Raw genomic sequence first — 24,741 nt, forward strand, 5'->3', positions numbered from 1 at the left:
GTTTTCGGTAAAGCAGAAGTATTTACTATACCGTGAGGCTAGCAATCATTAAAATGAGGAAATATGTTATCTTTGCTTGCGAGCCTCCACACTCTTGGGCAGATTCTCCCTGGCCGCAGAGAAACAGTTTATTGCTCAGTACAAATTCAACGTTACTATAACAGTTTCGGTTCTACGTTAATTCTTATTTTATAGACGCCTTCCATATTTTCAAATTAAATTTTTTTTAATTAATAAGGATTTCAAGAAAAACACGAACACTATACTCCTGAATCCTCAAAATTAAGCATAAAATGCGAAGTACAAACCATAATCCGTACTTTCCCCCAGCTATTCAAACTTAACAAAGTATCTGATTGTCATTCATAAGAGTGCCGTGTATTAATCACAGTTACCAACAAAATAAAAACCAACTAAACTCCATAAAGTTTTATAAAGACAAAGTGACATTTACATAGAACAAGTTTACAATAATGCAGTAATTTAAAGAATATTTTGGGAATTTTATACGAGATAAAAGTTCGATTTGAAAAGTTACCACTAAACACCAAGCTGCTGAACATATCTTTGGAGTAAACTGGTGTTTCGACTCCTGTAATACGACGAGTATGCATATAATATGGTCTAGCCTTGAGTCTATCTGCTTCTTGTGAGCTCTTGATTGTTGACCACTCGACATTCTTTGTCCCATTTGATAATAACTTTGAGAGCCAATTCATTGAAGTGACATGAAGCAGGTAAGTATAAGTTATACTAAAGTAAATATTTATAATTCAATTGCATTACTTAATGTTCGATTTTATCTCCTGCAAGTACATGTAATTATAATTTTACTCCAAAGATTATCTACATGAATCACTACTTTAAAACTAATTTAAAAGTCCAATCAATTAGGTTTTAAAATTTAATCATATTTTTTAATTAGACTATAATAATAAAGTATATAAGTATTATTGTAATAAGTATATCTTTTTGTATCCCTTTGTTGCTTGATACGCTGGCTCATTGGCTTGAGTAATTTTATTAAAAATTCCAGCTATTAGTATTAATGATATGTTAATTATTGGAAAACTTGTTGTCCATCTTAACAATTTCCTTAATAGCATTTGGTACCAAATTAATTTGTTTCAATTAATGTTGAGGAAACTTTAAGAAGTAATGCAGTAAGAAACAGTGTTATTTTGTATAATTTGTAAATAATAAGACAACCCGTTGTCGATTGAAACACTTTAATTATTTTCAAAAAAGAGAGCTTTCATATGCTACAGTGTATCATTATATATAGTGTTATCATTATGTATGAGTATCATTATATTGCTGGTCTGGAGGGGCGGCTGTGAAGGTGGAGGACAGAACATATTCAGATCCTCCCACAGCTGGATAAGAGCCTCGGATTGTCCAACAAAAGTCCAGATTTCATATCAATGACACAGACTGTAAAAAAGTAACACTTCCTAAAATAAACACCGTAATACAGATATCTCAGTAATACATTGTGTACCGGATGTAACCAATAAATTGTTGTTATGGGTTTGTTACCAAAGGTTAGTTTTGTTATTTTATGATAATATTTGTTTCTTATTATTTCGTGTACAAGAATACAGCTTTCTCTATTTCTATTAGTATTTTTCTTTAATCGAAAACAGTCATTTTTGATTTTTTTATATCTGAAATAAAATTCATTTTATATTAATTCAGAAACTAATAATTTTATCTTTCAACGCTGTTTAACAAGCTACAGAAGTGTTATAGTAAATATTATAAGCGCTCATAATATGAATTATAAATAATAGATTGCGTTAAACGATCGTAAAATGTTATATTTTTCTCTTTGTTATAATAATACTGTTTAATAGAAACAATAATCCTGTTACAATTTTATTTGAACGATTTTTTGAACATTGTATGAAAATTGAACTTATATACTTTTACAATGTATTGAAAAAACATAATATATAATATATGCTAGATAAATTCTTTAAATCCGACCCCTTAACAGTAGATAGTTAGGATGAATAACAATATAAAAGTGACAATAAAATATATAGCCTAGTTCGGCCAAAATTTTAGATGTCAACAAGACGCTCGTTGAGAAAAACCTCGTCGGGGCTGATCTCGTAGCTGAGTTTTTAGAATATATTCCGTACCATATTCTGAAACCTTTTGTTACCTCTTTCTTGTAAATTTACTAGTTTTCTTTTCTACAAAGTCTGTTCTAAGTATTTTATTTTGCTCATAGTATTATATTAATTCATTAAAATACGAGTATTTTATTATTCAGTTGAATCTCATATATTTCAACAAAATATAAAACAAAAGCCAATGAAATAATTCCTGAAAAACAATTTAATGCTGCAAACGGTTATTATGTGATAAACTTTAATTTTATTTTACCAAAAGCTGAAGTTAATTATACATATTTATTTTTCAAATTTGTTTTTATCGATGTATTTGATACCGAACGGCTGACGGAGAGTTTTCAATGGGGGATCACTGTTACTATTTTTTTATTTTAAAAACCGATTTAAAAAACTTGAAATGAAAATTAAATTAGAAAATCTGAAATATGTGAATTATAATTAAAACCTTAACTAACTATGTAATTTTCAACCACTAAGGTATTCAGGAAAACGTTTGTAAACGACAAACGCTCTTAAATATAGAAATTTCTACTTATCTGTTTAAGAAATATATTGATTTTGAGATCATACGGCCAAAGTACGTACGTCTGTCTGTTTGTCCGCCCGTACGCCTGTCTGTAACAACTTTTGATATACAGCTGTATGTAGATTCCTTGTGCGTAGATTATTCGTGATTCAAGGAAGGACCTTACTGGTTATTGACATTTAGGTCAAAAGATCAAATATTCCGTGTTTCCGTTTGTCTGTCCGTTTAGCCGTCTGCATAACAACACAGAAAGGTCATAGAGACTTAAAGACACGGGTTCCTCTTGTCCTAAGGGAATCAAAAGGGAAAAGACAGTCGGCACGCACGAGTGTTAGTTCTGAATTCACTGTTATTTGGTTTAGCTCGGTTTCATTCCAATTTCTTTTAAACTGATACAAATTTACTAAGTATCAATAGCACTTTTATAATAATATTGAATAAAAAAATATTTTTTAGACTGGAAATGCTCATGTCATCTGTCATTATTCATTCATAGATACTATCCTGAACAAAAAATGTACAACTATATTTACTATCAAACCTCCACACACCACCTGCTTGAGTATTCCTGAGTGCCTTAGAGTGACCAGTCATTAAAGGAATGTTCCTGCCCTACCTAGCAGGAGAGTAACGTTGTTTCTTATGGGGTTCTAAACCCTTTCTCGCACTTGCTGTTGAATATTAACTGTTGGAAATTCCACTAAGACCGTATAAAGATTTGGGTTATTTGTCACAAAATTTTGAATGCAATTCAAGGATTAAATTGTAATCAACTCTCCAAGTCGGTATAAAATATTTTTGATTTGGTAGGCCTTCTTAACTAGTGAACACCAACTATATAAAATATGTAAACCAATGTGGCCCAAAACGCTATAGACGAAACTACCTTCACCGGAGCACTAGTTTATCGTGTTAGTCGTTACTGTCCACTAGAGTACTGTCAACGATTGGTGTCCATATCAGTTCAATATATCGTGAAAGCTCATCTTTATGAACGTAAACACTGTCTAAGTTCTCTGACTGGATGGATTAGGAATAGGGCTTCCACTATATTATATTTTTTAAGTGAAATTAAAACTAACTTAGCTTAAACTGATAGCGAAATTAACACTAATAAACTGTTTAAACAGGTAAAAAGTTTTAAATTACTACAATCGTGTAAACTTTGTTTTATCTGGTTTTATTTGCTAGTCTCTAGCCTAACTCTAGGAAAATGCAGTATTCCACGCTGACTTTCGTATCATTCAGCAACCTCTACGCGGGAACGTAGCCTTTCATTTAGGTATTGCGGCTCCTTTAGAGACAAGACTTTTAGACCATGCAACACGTCAGGATCCTGCAGAAGACTACCATAGGAACCAGGTGGCCAGTTTTATGATAAGGGATAAGGGAAGACTAGGTAAAAACGTGAGAGAGAGTAATCGAACCTTACTGCAGTGTTTTGCAACTTTCCGTATTCTCTATTTAGAGGCTACTCCCATATGATGGATAACAATAATAAATACTGAAAAAATGACTGACTGCATGAGGTGAACTTTATTGGATTTCGGTAAAAGTTTTCTAAACCTGAACACTCCTTTGAGCCAGAAATCACTCAATGGAGTGTTATGACGTTATCAGAAAATGTGAGTTCAAGCAAAATTAGTCAAGCAAAAACCTTGTCAGAAGTCACCAGGGCCTGGCCTTCAAGCATCACCTGCATTTACGCTGCAGAGGGACTTTTTAAGAAGATATATGCAAAACTGAACACTTGCTGAAGTTTGTCTTGAGGCCTTTTCTGACAGACCATGTAATGATCTTGTCCAGATCAGAATTTATACCACCGACCACAAGTTTCATATTTTCAATTTTATATGAAATATGTAACTGACAACCGTCTGCATATATTTGGACAGATTATATGGGTACAGATTGAAGAGAATATGCCCCAAACAATACCCTGAGTCACACCACGCCGCTTAGGAAGGGGCAAGGAAGTCTTACTCCATGCCTTCGTGACCTGCTGCCGTTCACTTAGCCATGAATTAACCCATCTGACAATGTCTCTCTAGATCTGCAATAACTCATTTTAGCTGTCAAAAATTCGTAACTGATCCAGTCAAATTCTTGGGAATAATGAAGCATGATCAGTGAGCTATATTGTCCCGTGTTACTTGCTACTTATAGGATAGCGCATAAATTTAAGTGCAGTGCGTGTGATATTTGTTACTCCGAATTCCAGATTGCAACTTCAGCATTATGTCTTTGTCATGAACATAACTCACGACCTGAAGGAATTTAATCTTTTCAAGAATTAAAATCTTCTTCCTTGGACAAAGATCCTACGTGAACCAAATTTCAAATCGCAAAAACTATAAAGAGTTATCGTACAGACGGACGGACGGATTTATAGACGTATTGACAGTCGTACAACAACCCGATTTCCCTATTGGTTTCTTATAAATATTTGTGTTTGGACGAAATCCACTCCTTCATAATAAATTTCTGCAATTACAGTCAAAAATATTGCTAGAAAAATGTTATATTCTCGTATTGCCTTTAAAATAAACATTGCTATTGGAGGCTTCCAATTTGTGATTTACGGCGCTGAAATACACTGGGAAAAGCAAAACGTTGTGAGCGCGCCAATTTAATAAAACCCTTTGTTAAGAACTAATGCGGCAAATTAGAGCCAGTGTTGTTTGTTGCCGGAACATGCTCCAGACTTTCTCACGTGTGGCTAGTTAAATTTTAATTACTTCTATACAGGTTTACTGTTCTTACGTGATGTACTTTTATATGTTTCCTTTTAGTAAGATTATGTTCGAAGTTATTTATCCTTTCATTTCATTACTAGCATTAAGTTTTTATCATTGTGTTTGAAAACTTCACCAAGAGGATCAATAAAGCTATTGTACTCAAGCTATTGTATTGATAAACTAAGGATACTTGAGTAAAAAGGATAAATCGAGATAAACAGCGAAACAAAAAAAATAATAGTGTTACAATAACTAAAAAATCTACGGTTAATCTATGGATAAACGGTATGTTACCTAACAATACTTATTATCATCTCCATGAAAACCGTGTACGAGATTTTAACATTTAATTGCAGTGGCTTAGTGTAACGCAAATTTGTAATTGGAATAATATTAAAGAGGAGTTACAGCTAGTGCAAGTTAAATCAGTCGTTAACTCAACCTGGATTTATAAAGGCTTCTTCAAATCCGGGACTCTCAACAAAGGAACTACAGCTTGGGACTAGGCCTACACTTCAAACTGGTAAATCAAAATTATATACTTATTGCCTTGGTCTTACCTTTTGCTATATACGGTACAAATACTGTATAACATCGAGGTAGTGAGCGTATTGTTCTGTCTATTGCAAATGACTTTATCAATCCATATAAAACAAGTACTGTGGATAGTCCACAAGCAAGTGTAAATATTAACTTTCTACAGGTGAAATATGCTGTGATCATCTTAGCATTACTTCTTACTTATTTAGGTGAATGACTTTCGAATAAAAAAATAAAAATTTTAATGATTAATATATAAACTTTTATCTTTCTGGAGTGCGTTAAAAAGCAAAAGATGTAGTAAAACTCGGTGTATACTATATTAGAAAGTTAAGAAGTCTAAAAGTGTTGACACATGAAATGGATGAATACGACTATTATATAATATTCCCATTAAAGAAAATTACAAATTAAATTTTGAACTATTCAAGGTATATTTTTATCAGAAAATTCTAAGTGACGATGACAAATTATCAACGATATATCTCATTCTGGAATAAACGAGAAAGAGGTACTTGTCCAGCTGTGGGAGGATCTGAACGTACGAGTATTTTCTTATTTTTACTTCAACTCATCCCACCCCCGCCTAGATTAGCAGCTTAAAGTAGTAACACTCTTACAGTAGTCCAAAATCAATAAAACTTTGTTTTATTTCTTTCATCTGCGACCAAACGTCACACTCGGTAACCACGAAAATTTACGGATGGTATCAACTTAAATACGACATGTACTAAATATGCATATGAGTTAGGAGAAATATAAACTAAAACGTAGAATGAGCAAATGTACTGAGCTAGAAAAATCTACACTAATTGTAAATCTTTACTTTAATAAAATATTTCTTACTATTAAAATCATAAAATTTTTTAGATTTTTATGTTGTATTTTCTGATTGTTACAGCGTGATTCAATTGCAGGTCACCACACTCACACTGATACACACACGACACATACACTACTGTGGGTAACGCTTTGCTTGATTTAAAAGTCAATTTGGCTACAATAGCTCTTTCAGAATAGCACGCTAATATTATTTTGATTATATGTTTACATGACAATATTTTATAATCTATATGTAATTACAATTACTAATGGCAATTATTGGTTCATGAGTTGTATTAATTGTATCCTTTCATCTTAATAGTTATTAGCCTTGATAGATTTAACGTTTAATATTTGTACTTCTTTAAACAAATCTGATGTCTCTGCCACAATATAATATGACGACATGTAAAGTAATAGTAAATTACAGTGTTCCCAGTTGCAAAGAAACGTTATGAAATATACTAAGAAGTGTAGATCTCTAAAACAAGCATATAATATATGACCTTTGTTTCTACTATCGTAATATCTAAGTACTATAAAGGTTCGCTAAATCTCATAACTGCATGTATAGAGAATATATTTTATAATTCTGACGCTTTCTTGTTGCTTTTGATCAGCACCGTCAAACATTCTATCAAAGTAGTATTATTTACGGAGATACCTACTAACGGTCTGACAAAATATATGTTGTACCTAAAGATACTTATTATTCGGAGATACTAACTTACTAAAGCTCTGATCAAATATCTAGTGTGAGTAAGTATATTATTTCACAATTATTTTTTAAAATTGCATTGTTTTAAGAACTGTCCATGGTACTGAGGAGTCTTTCTCGTGATATAGATCAAATAGATGCATTTCGAATGTAGGTGCATATCAACCAGTAGAATTTTGGTTAGGTTCATCGAAACTTTAGTTAATCTTATGAGTAAATTAAAAGGTAGCCTAATGGTAACGAGAAATTTAAGAATAAATCATTCGTAAGTAAACATCCCTTAGTTTGGTCACCCAATTTAAATGGTTATAAACGCAGCGTTACGCCCACTTTCCTTAATCATAGCAATGGATAATGTTCTAAAATGATACTAAATTGTAACATCTTATCGTTGTTTGCACATTAGGTTTTTATCGATTTTTGGAGATGCCTAAAGGTTTTTAGAAATGATAATTAGAAATGAATTTTAACTATGTCATAATTTAAACGTTTATTACCACTGAATAAAAATCTTGTAAATTGAACTTTAATCAGATAAGATATTGTACCGCAAATGTAATACACGTGTAATATATAAATTACTATCACGGGTTTACCATTAGAAGAAACAAAAGTCAATGTGACTGTTAAGTTTTCATATTTAAACTGACAACATGTTTTGGTAGCAGTTCAAATATGCATTACAGGGAACCAATACGAATGTCATTAATTAATCTATATTTCAGTAGAGGCGCGGCTCTTCCAGTATTTAACAAAACTACATGCAAAGCCATCTTAAAAGTTCCAAAATAATAAATGTTGTTCCCAATTACAACCTGAAACCTTGCAACGTCCTCTCTTAATAAAATAACCTAACAACAATGCACACAAGCTTATCACTGTAAATGAATAACCAAATATTTACAATTTATAAACGCCTGTAATGAGTTTGCTAATGAACGGAACTAAAATTCTGTAATATACAATTTGTAAAAATAAAAAAATACTAAAGGTTAATTTGTTTTTTGTCAACTTATTATATTTTTTTAAATCATGCTAGTATAATTGCAATAATCAAAATTAAATATACATAACAAGGACTACGATCGAGGAAGAAAATAAAATATTTTAATTTACCATTCGGAGTGGTGCTAAGCTGGACCTTTACGTTCTTTCTTCGGAGACTCAGATTTAAGGTTTAGTGAGAATTCCAGATTTCTGCTGACGAGTAGGTTGACTTGCACTAACTGGTGTAACCTCTCACTGGGAGACAGCAATGCACACAGTCATAAGTCCACGTTATATCAAGCCACTAAGACCACAGGTTAAAGTTTTAAAATTTTGGTTTCATGAAGACGACTGTATGATGACGTATGCTTTGTTAAATAAAACAGTGTTTAACCCTAGATCAGTCAGACCGATTTATGTCCACAAAATAGTTTACAGCAAAATATTTACATGGAGATAATCAATTAATACGTTATAAACCCGTTATAATTAAGAACAAAATAAATGTAAACATAAAAAATCACATTTAATAAAGCCAGCTGGTGTACAATGTTTCAATTAAATCTCTGTGGCACAACTGAAAAAATATGTAAATGGTATTGATGATACATTTTATATCCAGTAACGCTTTGTAATTATTACCAACATTTTCTTGAATACATTATAATCCAAAAGGATATGTCATCAATATAATTTGATGAGCTAGCTTCTTGTTTTCTTAAAATTATAATCCTCTTCAGTTTCATCATGTTAGGACTTGCTGGTATTTTATCGATCCATTTTAACGTAAAACTAGTTCACTTTTTTCTTCACCATTTTCAAAATACCTTGCAATTGGTTGTCTTTTTCTTGTTGGAAAATATAAAAAATATGCCCTGACCTTTCAATTTTAAAATAATTGGACATTAGTACATATATTAATTGAAATAAAACTTACACTTAGTTTGTATATATTATATCGGTAGAATTACAGTCGATGTAGACATTTACTGTTAATTGAGATTAGCCCAGTATTGTTGATTGTGAATTTTCCTAAAATTTCGCAAACTTACATGTTCCACTTTTGTGTTATTATATGGACCACATCCATTTCTTTTAACGTTGGTTTATATATGCAAGGTACGAGTACGCTGCACCACGTGTTGTGTAATAGGCTTCGCTAAAGTTGCATGCTAAATATTAATCATATAGCTCATTTCATTATCGTCATGCTGTCATACAGATAAATCATACAGAATAGAAAACTTGACATCCTCTCAGTAGGCACAAACGAAATTGTTTCAGCCCACTAAGTGCTTCAATGACGCTCAACCAAATTCTACAGTTGAACATGCACAATCATAGAACTTAATGTTGTCTATGTAGAAATGAAGTATCCTGAACATGTTAAAGGCTTAAGATGATATTAATTGAGATGTCATACTAAATCAAACATTCACATTTGTGTTCCTGGAGTTAGTTTAAAAACCTGTGTTTTAATAATTAGTTCTAGTGAGGTAGGCGGTGTACTACAACGCAAGAGTGCGCTGAAATGATGCGTTGTTAATCTTTACGGTACTGTTATTTTCTTTTTATTCTATGAATAATCTATATATTCTCATTTTATTGTGCTCAGCTTTCTTACTACTTTAGATTTGTTTCGTTAAATGTCGTTAAAGTACTCTTAGTCACTCCAGGCTTTTTAATGAAAGTTTCACTTTCGTATAGGAGATGGTAAAAAAGAATAGTTTTCAAATGTGGAGCATTAAGGAAGTAGTCAATAAATAATGATAATATACATTTAATTATATGCTGAAGAAAATTGAAGCAGCAAAACGTTTAAATTTTAAAACAAGGTATCTATGTTACGAAAACTTTTTGATAAAACTAAGGTCTTTGTAAATCATACATTTAGAGAAGCTTCATAAGATATAATATGACAGAATATCATATCATCAAACTTTGATGATTAATACACAATAAAAATATTTACCTTATGTTTTATATGAATAATTAAAAAAAATTTAAACGTCATGTGATACATAAAAGAACAATTTATTAAAGATTTGGTTACACTACTTCAAAATAACTTTAAGAGAATATTAAAAATTTATTATTATTAGAAAGACAACAAGGGTGTCTTATTGAGGGATAATGCAGTTCCTGTCTATCACTTTTGTTAGTACTCTCTATTTGTCCAGTTCAAACCATTCTATTGGATCTGTTTAGTAAAGATCAAACATCTTTATGGGTCTATCCTTAGCATAAAAATAGGAGGGGTAGAAAAAAAATTAAAAAGAAAATTTTTCCGTGTCTACAAATATGTGATACAATAGTGCACATTCACTGGCATAGTAGGTTACTTGTACTTGCAGTGCAGCCACTAAAAATGTGTCATGTAATGTTGACAGATACTTGATCATGAGATGGATGATGTGACATGCTAGCTATGATTGACATCACTAACTTAATTGTTATTCCTATGTTCATCAGGAGTATTTGCAGTGGGTTGGCGTATGATAGTGTCATGTTTTTGTAGCTGTGTAGGATTGTGTGTTGAGAGAGAGCGTCTTTTGATGGTGGTAAATGTAGAGACAGGAAAGGGGGAGAAAGGGGCGAGAGAGAGTGAGAAAGAAAAATAGAGAGAGTTGGTTATGTGTGGCGTGAGTATATAAGTGTGTGAGGTTCCAATCCTCCTAATAAACTTGTATCGATATAACCTTTATTGATAAATTATGTTAAACTTGTTATTATTAATCATTCATCATTATATTATCATTTTTGCCGTTGTTATCTGGTAGTCATGTTATCCTCTAACCCCTGCTATGTTGTAGCTATGATTTATTTGTTTTTTCTTTATTATTATATTACGTGTATATATATATATATATATATATATATATATATATATATATATATATATATATATATATATAAAATACACCGAGAGCTTCCGAGACCTCAGAGGAAGCAGAAGCTCGGAGACGGACAATAGTTTTGAGGGCGGCGGAACGGCGGCGAAGATTTACTAGAAACAACTAGCTACAAATATTTTTAACAAGGATTTAAAAAATATAAAATATATTTTAAACTTTTTAACTGACTTATTAAAATTATAGATTTTTATAATTTTTTATTGTCCCCTTTTATATTCATTATGCCCCCTTTCTTTTTTTCATATAGGTAGATACTACGCGGGCGAAGCCGCGGAAAAAGCTGGTATATATTATACGTTACATAATATATATTTATATCGTAAGTTTCATGTTCTCAATACGTTATATTTTCCATACAAAGATTTAAAACTACCTATATTTATAATTAGGATACGCCCATGTGAAGATCATTTCTTATGTTTCCATGTATGTGGGATCTTTATTTCTATAAGAAATAAATATTCATTCATTTATTAATTTTCTTAGTTTTAAATCTAGGCTATCTCTCTTCCTGAGAATGTATATAACTGTAACTTAAGCCTTACGATTGGTCTATTTCTTAACAAACAATAATTATTCCTTGTTACCATGAAAACACAATTTTAAAACCTAATACCTTTGAAATTTTCTTTAGTACAGTTTCATCATAAGTAATTTTGCTTCAAGATGACATGGAAAAAGTTAGCAGAGTCTACATTGAGTCTTCTTCCGGTCCAGACCACCACACCACGGCTGAACTTCTGTGGCCTAAACTAGAATATTCTTCAAATAGATAAGTCAAAACCCTACAATTTCCATTAAATATAACTCACGTAGATGTTGTATTGTATGTATGGTTGTAAATGTCTGAATATTGATGTTAAACAATTAGGCCTTCAATTTAGATTGTAGCAACTCAAGATTTTGACTTATTTACCAGTAGAACAGCAGAAGTACTATAACTTAATACCTAATACTATAACCTACTTGTTTTACTGTATATTTAGATGTGTGTAATTACTGCATGGATACAAGCTAATACGTCACATACATATCTTATTATTACTACCGCTGAGGCAGTACAGTTGATTACATATTTGTAGAAATTAAAAACACAACTAATCACTATTTAATAAAGTAATAAACTCGATTGTTTTGCGTTGTTTACAATGAAAATTTAAGTGTATTTCCCTACACATTTTTAATTTTTGCTTTTCAGATTAAATGAAAGTGTGTATAGTATCGTAGACACACACAAAGGAAAAGAAAACGTTGCGAGTTTACAAATGTAATAATAAAAGTATTTAATTGTTAATTGGCGCCATTATTTTTTTTTTTGCCGGAGCCAGTCTTAAAATTTCCCCACTATGATATTTATATTGAAAGGTATTTCTTCACATGTTAATTGTTTTAAGTGGTGTACGTCCAGTATTCCAGAGCCAATTTTTATAGTTCATGTACTCAACCTGATTCTTGAAATGTATGGGAAAGTTCATGTTAGAAAAGAATAATCGTCAGTTTGCGAGTTGTGGTAGTGGTCAATATAGAAAAGTATCAATATGGTAAAACATATGAAATAATTATTTTTTTTCTACAACTATATTTCTTAAGATTTACACAATAAAACTGCCTGCCAGACAATCAAATATATTTTAAATTATATTCAAACATATTAGCTAACGTTCTTATCTCCCTTGTAGTTGCCTAACAGTGATTAAAATATTACCTGAAAACGTTTAAGGAAAGATTCCAGTTTTATATTTTATATACCTATCGATGCTGTGTCTTTTTCATTCTACTAAAAGTAGCGTGGTTGGCAATAGACCTATTCCAGGTCAATCAGTAAACTCAGATTGATTGTATCATTTATAAGCTTTATATGAACATGCGTAGTTCATCCTGAGTTGTAACTGTACTATGTGATTCAAATAGGCAATGTTGTAAGAGCTGTACTAGATATTTATATTTACAAGCATTGATCTTAGTTCTTTCCTATATGAATTAAATCTAATATACAAAAAAATAATGGTGGAATTAGGCTCTGATGGCGTACTGACAGGGTAAGGTGCATTTACTAGTTAAATTTTCAAATATCCTGTGATATCAGCACACACAATTTCGTTTTTCACTGCTTTAACTTAAATAAATATTCGACCGCAAGTCGTTTCTCGTTATTCCTTCATTGACGTCATCAATGTATTGCCTCAGTTTGTTTCTCCATAAAGACCTCTAGGGTATTCGTATAGGTAGTATACCTGTGTATCCGCTACCTGTGGTCGTGGGCTACCTTCCATGAGAACAGGACGGAAATTATTATCGGAGAATATTAAGAATATGTAATAAAAATAAAGATTCCACGAGGTTAATAAACTTATGGATTCAATTGTTAGAAAGTTTCTATATAAACTAAATTATAAGGGTTTCAATATTTAGTCATTTTTAACCGTTGTGAATTTAATCTTTATGAAAAGGTAAGTCCAATGTTTATCATTGTTCTTAAAGTTTTATATATTGTGAACGTAGAAATCTTATCCTATCAGATCCTAATATTAAATCAAACTTATCTTTAATAATATTGACACATCTTTCAAGTCAGCACATTGTGCACTTGAAAGATTGGGTGCAATTAGGAGTGTACTTCAAGATAAAATTGAACTAAATATGGAGTAACCTCTATATTTATATAACTTAAATTGCAACCGAGAATGAAATATATTTCCTTTTAATATCAACCGGTGTGTCAAATAAAAATTTTGTTTTCTTGTCATAATCTACTTGCACTACAATAATAATTAAACAATTATGTAATCTGAAAACATTAAACGCTTTTATCATATATTAATACGGTAAAGTTCAACACGTCTAGTGAGAATTTACGGATCTAAATTATTCTCTTGTCGAGTAAGTGCTTATTGTCTGTGGTAGATCGCAGCACAAGTGACGTAAGCTAAATATCTCAAATAATCAACCTAATAAGTGAGGGAAGTATTACATGGTAGAAGGGCGCCGACCTGCCCAAGGACTGGCCCTAGTATCACGTAATGCTCTAACCTGGGTGCGCATAACAGTTTCACTGCAGCCATTGCTGTTGGTTCTGGTCAGTTGTGGAGGCACGGCAACTGTTTTAAGCACAGGCAGTCCCAATCCCTGCCAAGGTTGGTTATTAGAAGTGTTATAAGTTACATTTTAATGGATCTTATATACATTTCCTTCGTTACATATTTTCTGTCTGTATTTACACCACTACAATATTATCTATAAAATATTATCTAAGCATTAGTTTAATAATTAGCTCATTATATTTTGATTATTAATAAGAAATAATGTTTCAGCATGCTATATTACTTATCCTCAATGCGAGATGACACAGTACTGTAAGTATTAGCTACATTTAGGTGTAAATTTAATGCCATTCTGAAACTACAGTTTTAGTCAAATCTCAAGACTCTTTTGTAAGGTATTATAAATAAATAAACCATTCTACTGATTGATGTCATACTTGTAATTCGAGAGTTTTGTTCTGATTATTTTCAGGTGGCTTCGGTCCTGCGTTGGCATGATGTCCCCTCTTTGACATTATCACGTAACACGTCCCACGTGTGTTGCAAAACATACAAAGTATGAATGATGATTGAATATAAAAGTGTGAAAGTGTGCGTGCGTGTAGAACTACATTTAAATACAACACTAATTCTCCACTACACAACATATTAAGGTAACTAAATTTATCTGCTAATATTGGACTTAAGTTTACATATTTGTTCCATCAATATACTTAGTATTAAACCTAGTTATTTAATTAACGTATATTTTTATAATTATATTGGTTTTGGGAACTGTATGTTTTACTATGATAAACATGCTGTCTTTTTTAACTGTTAAAGGGTAATGCGGCCAATGCGGCAGGAAGTCGCCCCACTCACACTAATACACTAGGTAATGTATTGTTCTACTTTAAATCAATTTGGTTAAAATTGGTATTTCAGAATGGCATACTTATATTAATTGGTTTATTATATGTTTACATGATAATAGTTAATAATTTTAATATAATTACAATTACTATAATATTTTAATATAATTAAAATTAGTCATAACATTAGTAATAATTTGGAAAATTAGATTGTAATATAAATGTGAATCGCTACCATAAATGAATCGCACAGTCTTCCATACTTCACTTGTAAACAAATGACGTGCTTGGTTTATCTTATTGCCTATTAACTTAGTATACATGAAAGTATTGTAAAATCGCAATGATTCAGTTAGCAGGTTTTTTGTAATTCCTATTTTGGAATTATGTTGAGTGTCAAATTAGGGCTCGAAACAAGTATGTTAGTTTATGTCTTACAATAATAGTGTATGTGAGTGCGCGTTTTCATACTTATTACTATAAATCATAGGGATCTGGAAAGTTAAATCAAAATCGAAATTATGCTATATATATATATATATATATATATATATATATATATATATATATTTTCCATGCACACTATTAGATTAATCGTATTCCAGGAGCACATTAATCTAGATAGCACATAGATATATCACAGCAAAGCTGACACTTTATTTCCAATTGAGATAAAATGCAATGCATACCATTCTAGTAATGCATTTTACATAAAATAAAGTTTTTAACTTCATATAATAAAAATGTTGTTTGATTGGAATCACTTCTACACAATTTCCAACTTACGTTCTTGTCTGCATTTTTAACGTGCATGCATCTATGAATGTTCGATAGCAAAATTATGTATTTTATTTTATGTGAATGTATTTATTACTTTATTTAAGAACTTAAGCATAATCAACAAAGCTGAAATTCACGAATATAAAATTACTGAAATACTTTTTTATTCCTGCATATTCTTAATTAAACAAATTAGGTAGACATTGGCTGGAATAAATTTATGTAATAAACAATTATGTCTCACTTGGAAGTTTTGAACAACCGGTCATTGAAGTAAGCGTTTTTAAACTTCTACTCACACAATGTCACTCGCGATCATAGGTTTTAGTCCAGATATGTAATTTATTTTTCCAAAATTTGAACGGTCGCATTCTTAAAATCCTGAAGTGATCGTAAAACATAAATATATTGGAACATATTTTAATGAAAATGTTTGCATGAATGAGAATATCCGCTATTTTAAAATGTTCGATTAAATGAAAATGTTTAAAACTCATCCACGTTATGTGCTACTGTCTGCACCAACTTCGATCTCGATCTATTTAAAAATACGGTAGTTATTAGCTCCCGTTATATTACATATGGCTATTTATATTACATCAAGATGTCGATATAAATAAATACGTGTCTATTTAATCTATCTAACTGGTAATTTTATTAAAAAGTTTATTACAGTACCTAAATCAATAATGCTCAGTCACAAGATTGTCTTTCTTACGCACTCTTGACAAAGGATCTAGGGTCTCAATGCATCTCTCTGTTTAGTATGTGGATATGAAATTCTCTCTCAGGCTACATCATAGTACTCGAATACCAAACTTGGTACATATTAACCTGAGGGCTGGAGAAGTGGTTAAGGACAAAGGCGCTGTTCTGAAAACATGGTGTGAATTTGTCATTAATATATCACTTAGTAAAATGAGTTATTAAACGTCATTATTACACGTCGCAAGATATAATAAAACTTTAAATATAAAAAAATGGTCTGTAATAGACTTTAAAAATTATTTACTTTGCAACATAGGTTGCTACTAAAAATCTTTTTACTCTTCACGTTTTAAAAACGTATATTCCATTAAGATTTTGATTAAAATATGTGTCGATGCAACGTATCTAACTGTTAATTCATTAAAACAAGAATAATATTAAAAACTAATAAATTTTCCACTGTATATAACAGTACTTCTTGGATACTAAACTTACGGTTGGGAACGTTTTACGACATAAGAGGGCAAGATAAATCAATAATGCTTAGTCATAAGATTGTCTTGTTTACGTATCCTTGTCAAAGGATCTAGAGTCTCAAGGAGTCCTTCACTGTTTAGTATGTTGATATGGAATTCTCTCTCAAGCTACATCAAAGTACTCGAAATGGGAACTTCGTACATATTAGTTTGCTATACATTTTGTTAGTTGTCGGTTAGACAAACAGACAGACAAGAAATTGCCTCCAAAGATTACGTTCAGCCAAATGGTAGGTTAGGACATTCACCATCATCGAAGATGTTTTTGTCGAAGTAGTGAAACATTTACATTTAGTTAGATTCCATAGCTATGTTCAAATAATAAAACTTACTGTGAACTAAGAAGTTGCGTGCGCAACGCAAGCATGCGCTGAAATGAAATCTTGTCCCCCAACATTTGACACGGACTAATTATATATAACTGTGTGCAATCATTTACAAATTTATTTGTTCTTCCACTTTATCATTCTCATCATGGTTATCCATAAGACCTATGAAGAAATATTCGCTGACGCTAAGAAAAATCCCATTGAGACTCATACAACATTACTTAACTCAGTTTTCCTCTAGTACAAATGAAGAAGATAGACAGACAGACAGAAAATAATTTTTATAAACAATAGTGAAAGTTTTAACTGAAGGTCAGCTGAAAATGTGTGCTTACAAGGATTTTGGTAAGAAATTTACGTGGCACAATCTTTTTAATGTATATTTCATGGAATTATATTTGACCATATTTCATTATTCTTATAAATACTTGGAAAAGTTCTTATATTAACAAATTACGTTCGAAATCTTGAAAGAAACCTTCAGTAATTGTGATATTTACGTACTTTTAAATACACAAGGTGTTTATAAACAATTAGTATCTCTAAACTGATATCTCCAAATATTTTCAAATTATAATTCGTAAAATTTTTAGGACATTATAATCCAAACAGTTTTAAAATGAAGCCTCTATTAGTACAGGTTTGAATTATTTTTGTCTCAGATATAAATTAATATTTATGCAGACAACTTTAAAATTAGATTGATTTAGTTTCTGAATTATTTGCAGGAAACATATTAAATATACTAGGATTTGTTTTTAAAAGGATTTATTTAATTATAACTGTAAGAATCTTGTGTTTTCATAATATTTTACTTTTAAGATAGCGGATAGTTAAAATGTAAATTTAATACTACTTAATCTTAGTTCAGAGGTTGTATGCATATTGTAAATAATACATTTGATTAATTCAAATTTACGTTTTACATTTCTTTAATAAATTTTCGGGATATTGAGTTAGGCATATTCGTATCAATCTAAATTACAAATGAAGTGACTAGATATGAGTGGACAATATAAATTTGATACAATTTTGTATTTTAAAAGTGTTATGTAGTATTAAACGCTCACAAAAATATAGCAAATTGAGGGAATTCTTGACTTAAAACTAAGAATAGTAAGACATAAAATCTTGCCATATTTTACCATTTTAGACTAATTCATTCAAATTACGATTCATTTGAGGAAAAGATAGAGATACTAACAGACTTTGATGTTCTTTATGCAACATTAAAATATGCTTTGATATAATCAGAGATACACCAATTAATAAATAAAATTAGGAATACAATTTTCTTAATTAAATTACGAAAACATAGTTTATCAATATATCATGTCAAGTTCTTATAGATTCAAGTATCTAAGAGAATATATGGGAATGTATCTAAAATAAACAACGTTTAATCATAACGAAAGTCATCAACGTCAGACTTGTGGTAGTACACCAGCTTGTCAGAAACTGTCAGAAAGACAATAATCAACGGCACTGTCCGCATAGGGTTACTTAAGCCTAAGTTATTTGCGATTGGATTGGTCCCCAGTAATGTATATTTGGCTTGCTCCCCAATAGTAACTTCGCTTTTAATACACAAGCAGTAGCTCAGTATACTTACCACTTAAGAATAAGTTACTCGGTTTGTGATGAACTGAATGTTAGTTTGAGAAAAGGTGAAAGAAATCGCAAAGTTAGACTTAACTTATTTGCACTTGGCAGATCTTAATCTCTCACCTATACTTTCACTACATGTCACGATTAAGCATTATTAATCTAATCTCATTAAAACTATTTAAGTGAGAAATTCTTTGGCATTTATTCTTGTCAGTTAAAAATTAAACATTTTTAAAAACTTCTTTAATTTTTTTTCATTTCGTAAACTAATAATAATCACAGATCTAGAAGCGGATAAGGAATCTAAAAATATTTAAGGGTTTTTAGGTTATTAGGACAGTTAAATTATTGCTTTGTGTATTTATACACAAATTTTGGATAGTATTAACTCTGAAAGTAATAATGCTTAACATTTTTAATTGTTTTATCACAACATAAACAAAATATAAACTCCTAGTACGTGAGAAAGTTGCAAGATTCAAGGTAACCGCTCATAGTTTGAGTAAGTAATCAAACTAATAAACATACTTCAATTCTAACATTGACAAAATGTTTAATAAGTTGATCAAAATTCATTAAGTGAAGGGTTTCCAAAACAAGATCAACCAGGAGACATAGCTCCCAAATATTAATTACACGTCACTGTAGAGTTATGTTGTAACTTAAGCTACTCTAAAGATCCGTAAACGCCTTGTGTTGTATATAGTCTAGCAAAAGTATATATCGAATGCTGAAAAGTATTGTAATAGAAATAAAACGAATTTTATAATTTTATTTATTTATTATTTAGTTGTTATTCAAAATCTATTGAACATAACATTACTTGATGTACAGGAGCACTTGTATATTGTTTTTAAAAAGCAAAATATCAAAACTGTTGGAAATTTCATTGAAATCGATAGGAAGACTTTACATTTATCTAACTAGGAGGTTAGCCTACATTTAAAATAACCTTTTTAAAAATATAAATACATGTCTTTAAGACTTTATAGATTTATAAAAGTTACAAACTAATTACCTCTGAATGTTATCTCACTGAACAATACGTTATCCTTCAATCATCTTACCAGTTATTATTGGTATAGAATAATCACAAAAATCAGAAACGCACAATTGTATTTTTGGATTTAAATTGTTTGCAAATTAAACAACCACACAATAACACAATATATAGAAAAAATAAGACATAGACCAACAAAGAAAAGGACTTAAATGAATAATATCCAAAACAAACTAAACCAAAGAATATTGTCCCAGCTGTTTACAAAATAGCTAGTGCCAGTGCCAGTCGAATAATCCCATTATTTATTCCTTTAAGGTTGTATGTACAATATATAATAAAACTAACAATTATGAATACTCAGAGGACGTCTCTACACATGAGACTAAAAACTAACGCTGTTTAACACAATTAAAAACATATCTTTGGAGAGCGATGTGTCTATAATTAATAGACCTTATATAATTGCCCCCCTTAATAAATGACAACTAAATAGTGAACTTATAATCTCATTTTCTCCTTTTCAATAAAATTGTCCGAGTATTTGTATAGAGATATAAAAACAAGGCTATCCTTGTTAGATAAATGAATTTTTATTTAAAACTAGAAAAAAATTTTAACAATTCATGACAGTTTTTACAATTTAAATGATATAGTACTTAATTTATATGATGCGATTACACTTGTTTATACATTTTGAACTAGATTTTATGAAGATAAAGAAGACGTTATTCAAAAATGAAAAATTAAATTCTAAATACACTACACCAAAGTTAATAGCAGAGAAGCTTGTAAGATTACTTTCTAATAAATAACTAAATTGCAGTCGTTGTCTAATAAGTTTTACAAGACACTTACAGACGACAAGAATTTGAAATGAAAATCTTTCCTCTAGTAAGATAAATCTAATTATATTTTCTTATTTGCCCTATGCAAAATAAAACTTTGTCTTTTAAATGCATATTATATAATTCGCGTTTACGTTCTAACTACCTTTATTCACAGTAACTTATCTAGAACCAACCTATAGAGCTGGATTAAACAATCAAAAATATATATTTAGATTGTATTTTAATGCAATCCTGCTTTTCCCCGCAAAATATATATAGGAAAAACAGCGCATTAACACGGATTTTGAGCAAAAAGTTTCCAAAACAAAATCGTGTACATGTTTGATAGCCAAAACACAAGAAACTTATATTATTTTATTTACAATCTATAGCATTACGGAAGTACACATTGAACATTTAAAACCCTAGTGCAAAGTTATACACAATCTCTCTTTCTTAGAATTTATACAACTTATTAAGCTGTAGGATTGGTTCATTTTTTAATTAACAATACACCATGAAAACACAATTTTAACATCTAATACTTTCGAAAAATTGTTCAGTAGAGTGGAACCCTGATTAGTTTTACTTCAAGTCAATACGGACAATGTTAGCAAGCGTTAATGTTCGGTCTTCTTCCGACCTGTGACCCTGACACCACGGCTGAGCCCTTGTGTCTGTGGCAGGAAAATTCTCCAAATGGATAAGTCAAAACATCACATTTTTCATTGAATATAACTCACTTAGATGTAGTGTTGTAAGGCTGTAGATGCTGTCTGAATATTGATGTTAACAATTAGGCCTTGAGTTTATATTGTAGCATTTTAATAATTTGACTTATTACCTATAGAACAGCAGAAGTAATGTAACTTACTTATTTTACTGTACATTTAGCTATAGTTAATTACTGTATGGGCTCCATCCTCTACACTACATACTTTTCAGTTATAATCACATCCTTTGAAACAGTACAGTTGAATAAATAGATTAATAAATTAAAAATATAACTAATCTCTCTTGACACCAGTCTATGAATGTGTGTGCGTTGTTTACAATTTAAAATTTAAATGTATTTCCTCAGAAGTAATTAATCTTGGTTTATTTCATAAGATGATTAGAGTTGGGTTGTTATGAGACCAACGTCATTTACTTCCTTGTAGTGTGCTTTTTCTTTCTTTTTATACATATTCTATTACGTGTTTTAAAGAACAATATTGATGATTGTCTGACTTGAATACAATAACGTTAAGAATATCTTTGTTTAATTTTGCTAAAGAAATGAAACGCTTTTTAGTCATCACTCATATTAGCCGTGCATGAAGTTTATAAATCAGTCTTTCCAACTTTAAGGCAATTTCCTATTTGATTTGATGGTGAGTCCTTACACTTGTTAAGTAAATTACACATATACCCTATTCTTACGCAGAAAAGATTTAATTTGTAACACAACTACATGCAAACTATTCTAAAAGAATCTAAAATAAAAAAGCAGTGCTGCTTTTAACCTGAAATCTTGCCTCGCCCTAACTTAAAAGGTAAATTAATACCCTCATAACAAGTCTACATACAAGGTTATCACTTTAGATGAAACACCAAGGATTTCAAATTTATTATAGCATGTTATCAGTTTGCTAATGAAACCAATTTAGGAACTTGTGAAATTCTAAATGTTGTAAGTGTTAGTGTAATTTGTATCCGATAAAAATATCGAATTTATAAATATTTTATAAAAACCAACAGTTAAGCTGTTTTATTATTTTGTAGACTAATGATAGTTTCTGTAACTCATGCATAATTAATTATAATGAACATAAAATTATACAAACACAACAAGGGCTACAATCGAGAAAGCAAATACAATATTTTGATTTACCATTTTGAGAGGTACCAAGCGGAGAGGTTCTTCTTGCGGACACTCGGATTTAAAGATTTAGTGAAGATGCCATATTTCAGTTGACGAGTGGGTTAACTTTCACTAACTGTTGTAACCTCTCACTGGGAACAGCAATGCACATATAATTCCACGTTATATCAAGCCACTACGACAACATGTCGAAAATTTAAAAGTGGTTTTTATACAGAAGACGCCTGTATGCATTGTTAAATAAAACAATGTTTCACCCTAGAGCAATCTGAATGATTTACGTCTCCGAAATAGGTTACTGCAAAATTTGTGTACACTGTTTCTTAATTTGCTAGAAATTAATTTGTTACAAACACGTTACTAATAAGACAACTAAATGTACACATAACACCTAAAATGTAATAAAGCCAGCTGGTGTAAAATATTTCAATTAAATCTCTGTGGCACAGCTGACAAATAAAATAAGTACATATTATTATCGAAAGATTTTATGTCTAGTAACGATTGGAAATTATCAAAATTTTTATTAAAGGCTCTAAAATTTAAAGGGATATTGGCCTTAATATAATTTAAGAGTTTTCTCCGTGTTTTCTTAAAATTATAATCTACTGCAGTATTCATCAGGTCACGATATGTTGGTATTTTATCGATCCATTTTAACGTCAAACCCAAATCGATTTTTTATGATTTTCAGAATACCTTGCCAATGGTGTGCAATTTTTTGTATATATTACTTGATTAGAATTAGAATCTATGCAGGCAAAGGCAAGATAAGTTAGTACAGCATGGTTGATTGTGAATTTTCCTAAAAAATTCCTAACTTTACATGTTCCACTATCGTGTTTTTACATGGGCCACATCCATTTATTTTACTGTGTTTTTATGTATAAAAGGTACGAGTACGCTACAATATCTGTCGAGTAATAGGCTTCGCTAAGTTTGCATGCTAAATTTTAAGCATATAGCTCATTTTACTATCGACATGCGGTCATATAGACAAATCATGCAGAAAAATAAACTTAACATCCTCTCAGTAGACATAAACGAAATGCTTCAGGCTACTAAGTGCTTAAATTTCGCTCAACTAAATTCCACGTTTGAATATGCACATTTATATAACTTAATGTTGTTTGTGTAGAAAGGAATTATCATGCAAATATTAAAGATCATGTGTGAAAATGATAATTAATTAATAAAAAATATAATCTGAAAACCCTAAACGCAGTTATATAGTATTTATACTTCAAAGTTCAATAAGTCTCAGTGAGAATTTACATATCTACATTATTCTCTTGTTGTGTAGATACATATTGTCTGCGATAGATTGCAGTACACGTAACGTACTCCGAGATATCCCTATCCTCCAACCTAATAAGGGAGGGCGGGGGGTTTTACATGGTAGAAGGGTGACGACCTACCCAAGGACTGGCCCTGGTACCATGTAATTCCCTAACTAACCTGAGTGCGCATAAAAGTTTCACTGCAACCACTGTTGTTGGGTCTAGTAACAGTGGTGAATGCACGGCAGACGTTTTAAGCACAGGCAGTCCCAATCCCGGTATAAATTTGTTATTTCATAAGTAACATTATAATAGATCTAATAAAAACTTACTTCAAGACATATTTTCCAGAATATTGTTTGAATAACCAATAATAAATGAGAGTTACATGCAACCAGTAAAAAATAAAGTTTTCATAACAAAATCAATCTTGTCGAGCAAGCATGCTGTTTAGCTTAACGATTACACATATGTTCGTTATGTTTTACTGTGTTAGGAACATACTATTTTACTATATACAAATAATT

General features: G+C 30.7%; 2 long non-coding RNA genes across 2 annotated transcripts; both read right to left on the minus strand.

Moving 5' to 3' along the window:
- Nucleotides 1-1,212: 1,212 nt before the first annotated feature.
- Nucleotides 1,213-9,117, minus strand: LOC124373564. The gene is made up of 2 exons (XR_006923449.1): nt 8,602-9,117; nt 1,213-1,434 (listed from the first exon to the last, which is right to left on the minus strand). It is a non-coding gene; the product is annotated as an uncharacterized LOC124373564 (long non-coding RNA).
- Nucleotides 9,118-16,690: 7,573 nt separating this feature from the next.
- Nucleotides 16,691-23,307, minus strand: LOC124373565. Its single transcript, XR_006923450.1, has 2 exons — nt 22,944-23,307; nt 16,691-16,932 (listed from the first exon to the last, which is right to left on the minus strand). It is a non-coding gene; the product is annotated as an uncharacterized LOC124373565 (long non-coding RNA).
- Between the last annotated feature and the right edge of the window lie 1,434 nt (nt 23,308-24,741).

The sequence above is a fragment of the Homalodisca vitripennis genome, unplaced genomic scaffold (genome assembly GCF_021130785.1).
Source record: "Homalodisca vitripennis isolate AUS2020 unplaced genomic scaffold, UT_GWSS_2.1 ScUCBcl_5894;HRSCAF=12846, whole genome shotgun sequence".
In the NCBI taxonomy this organism is placed as follows: Eukaryota; Metazoa; Arthropoda; class Insecta; order Hemiptera; family Cicadellidae; genus Homalodisca; species Homalodisca vitripennis.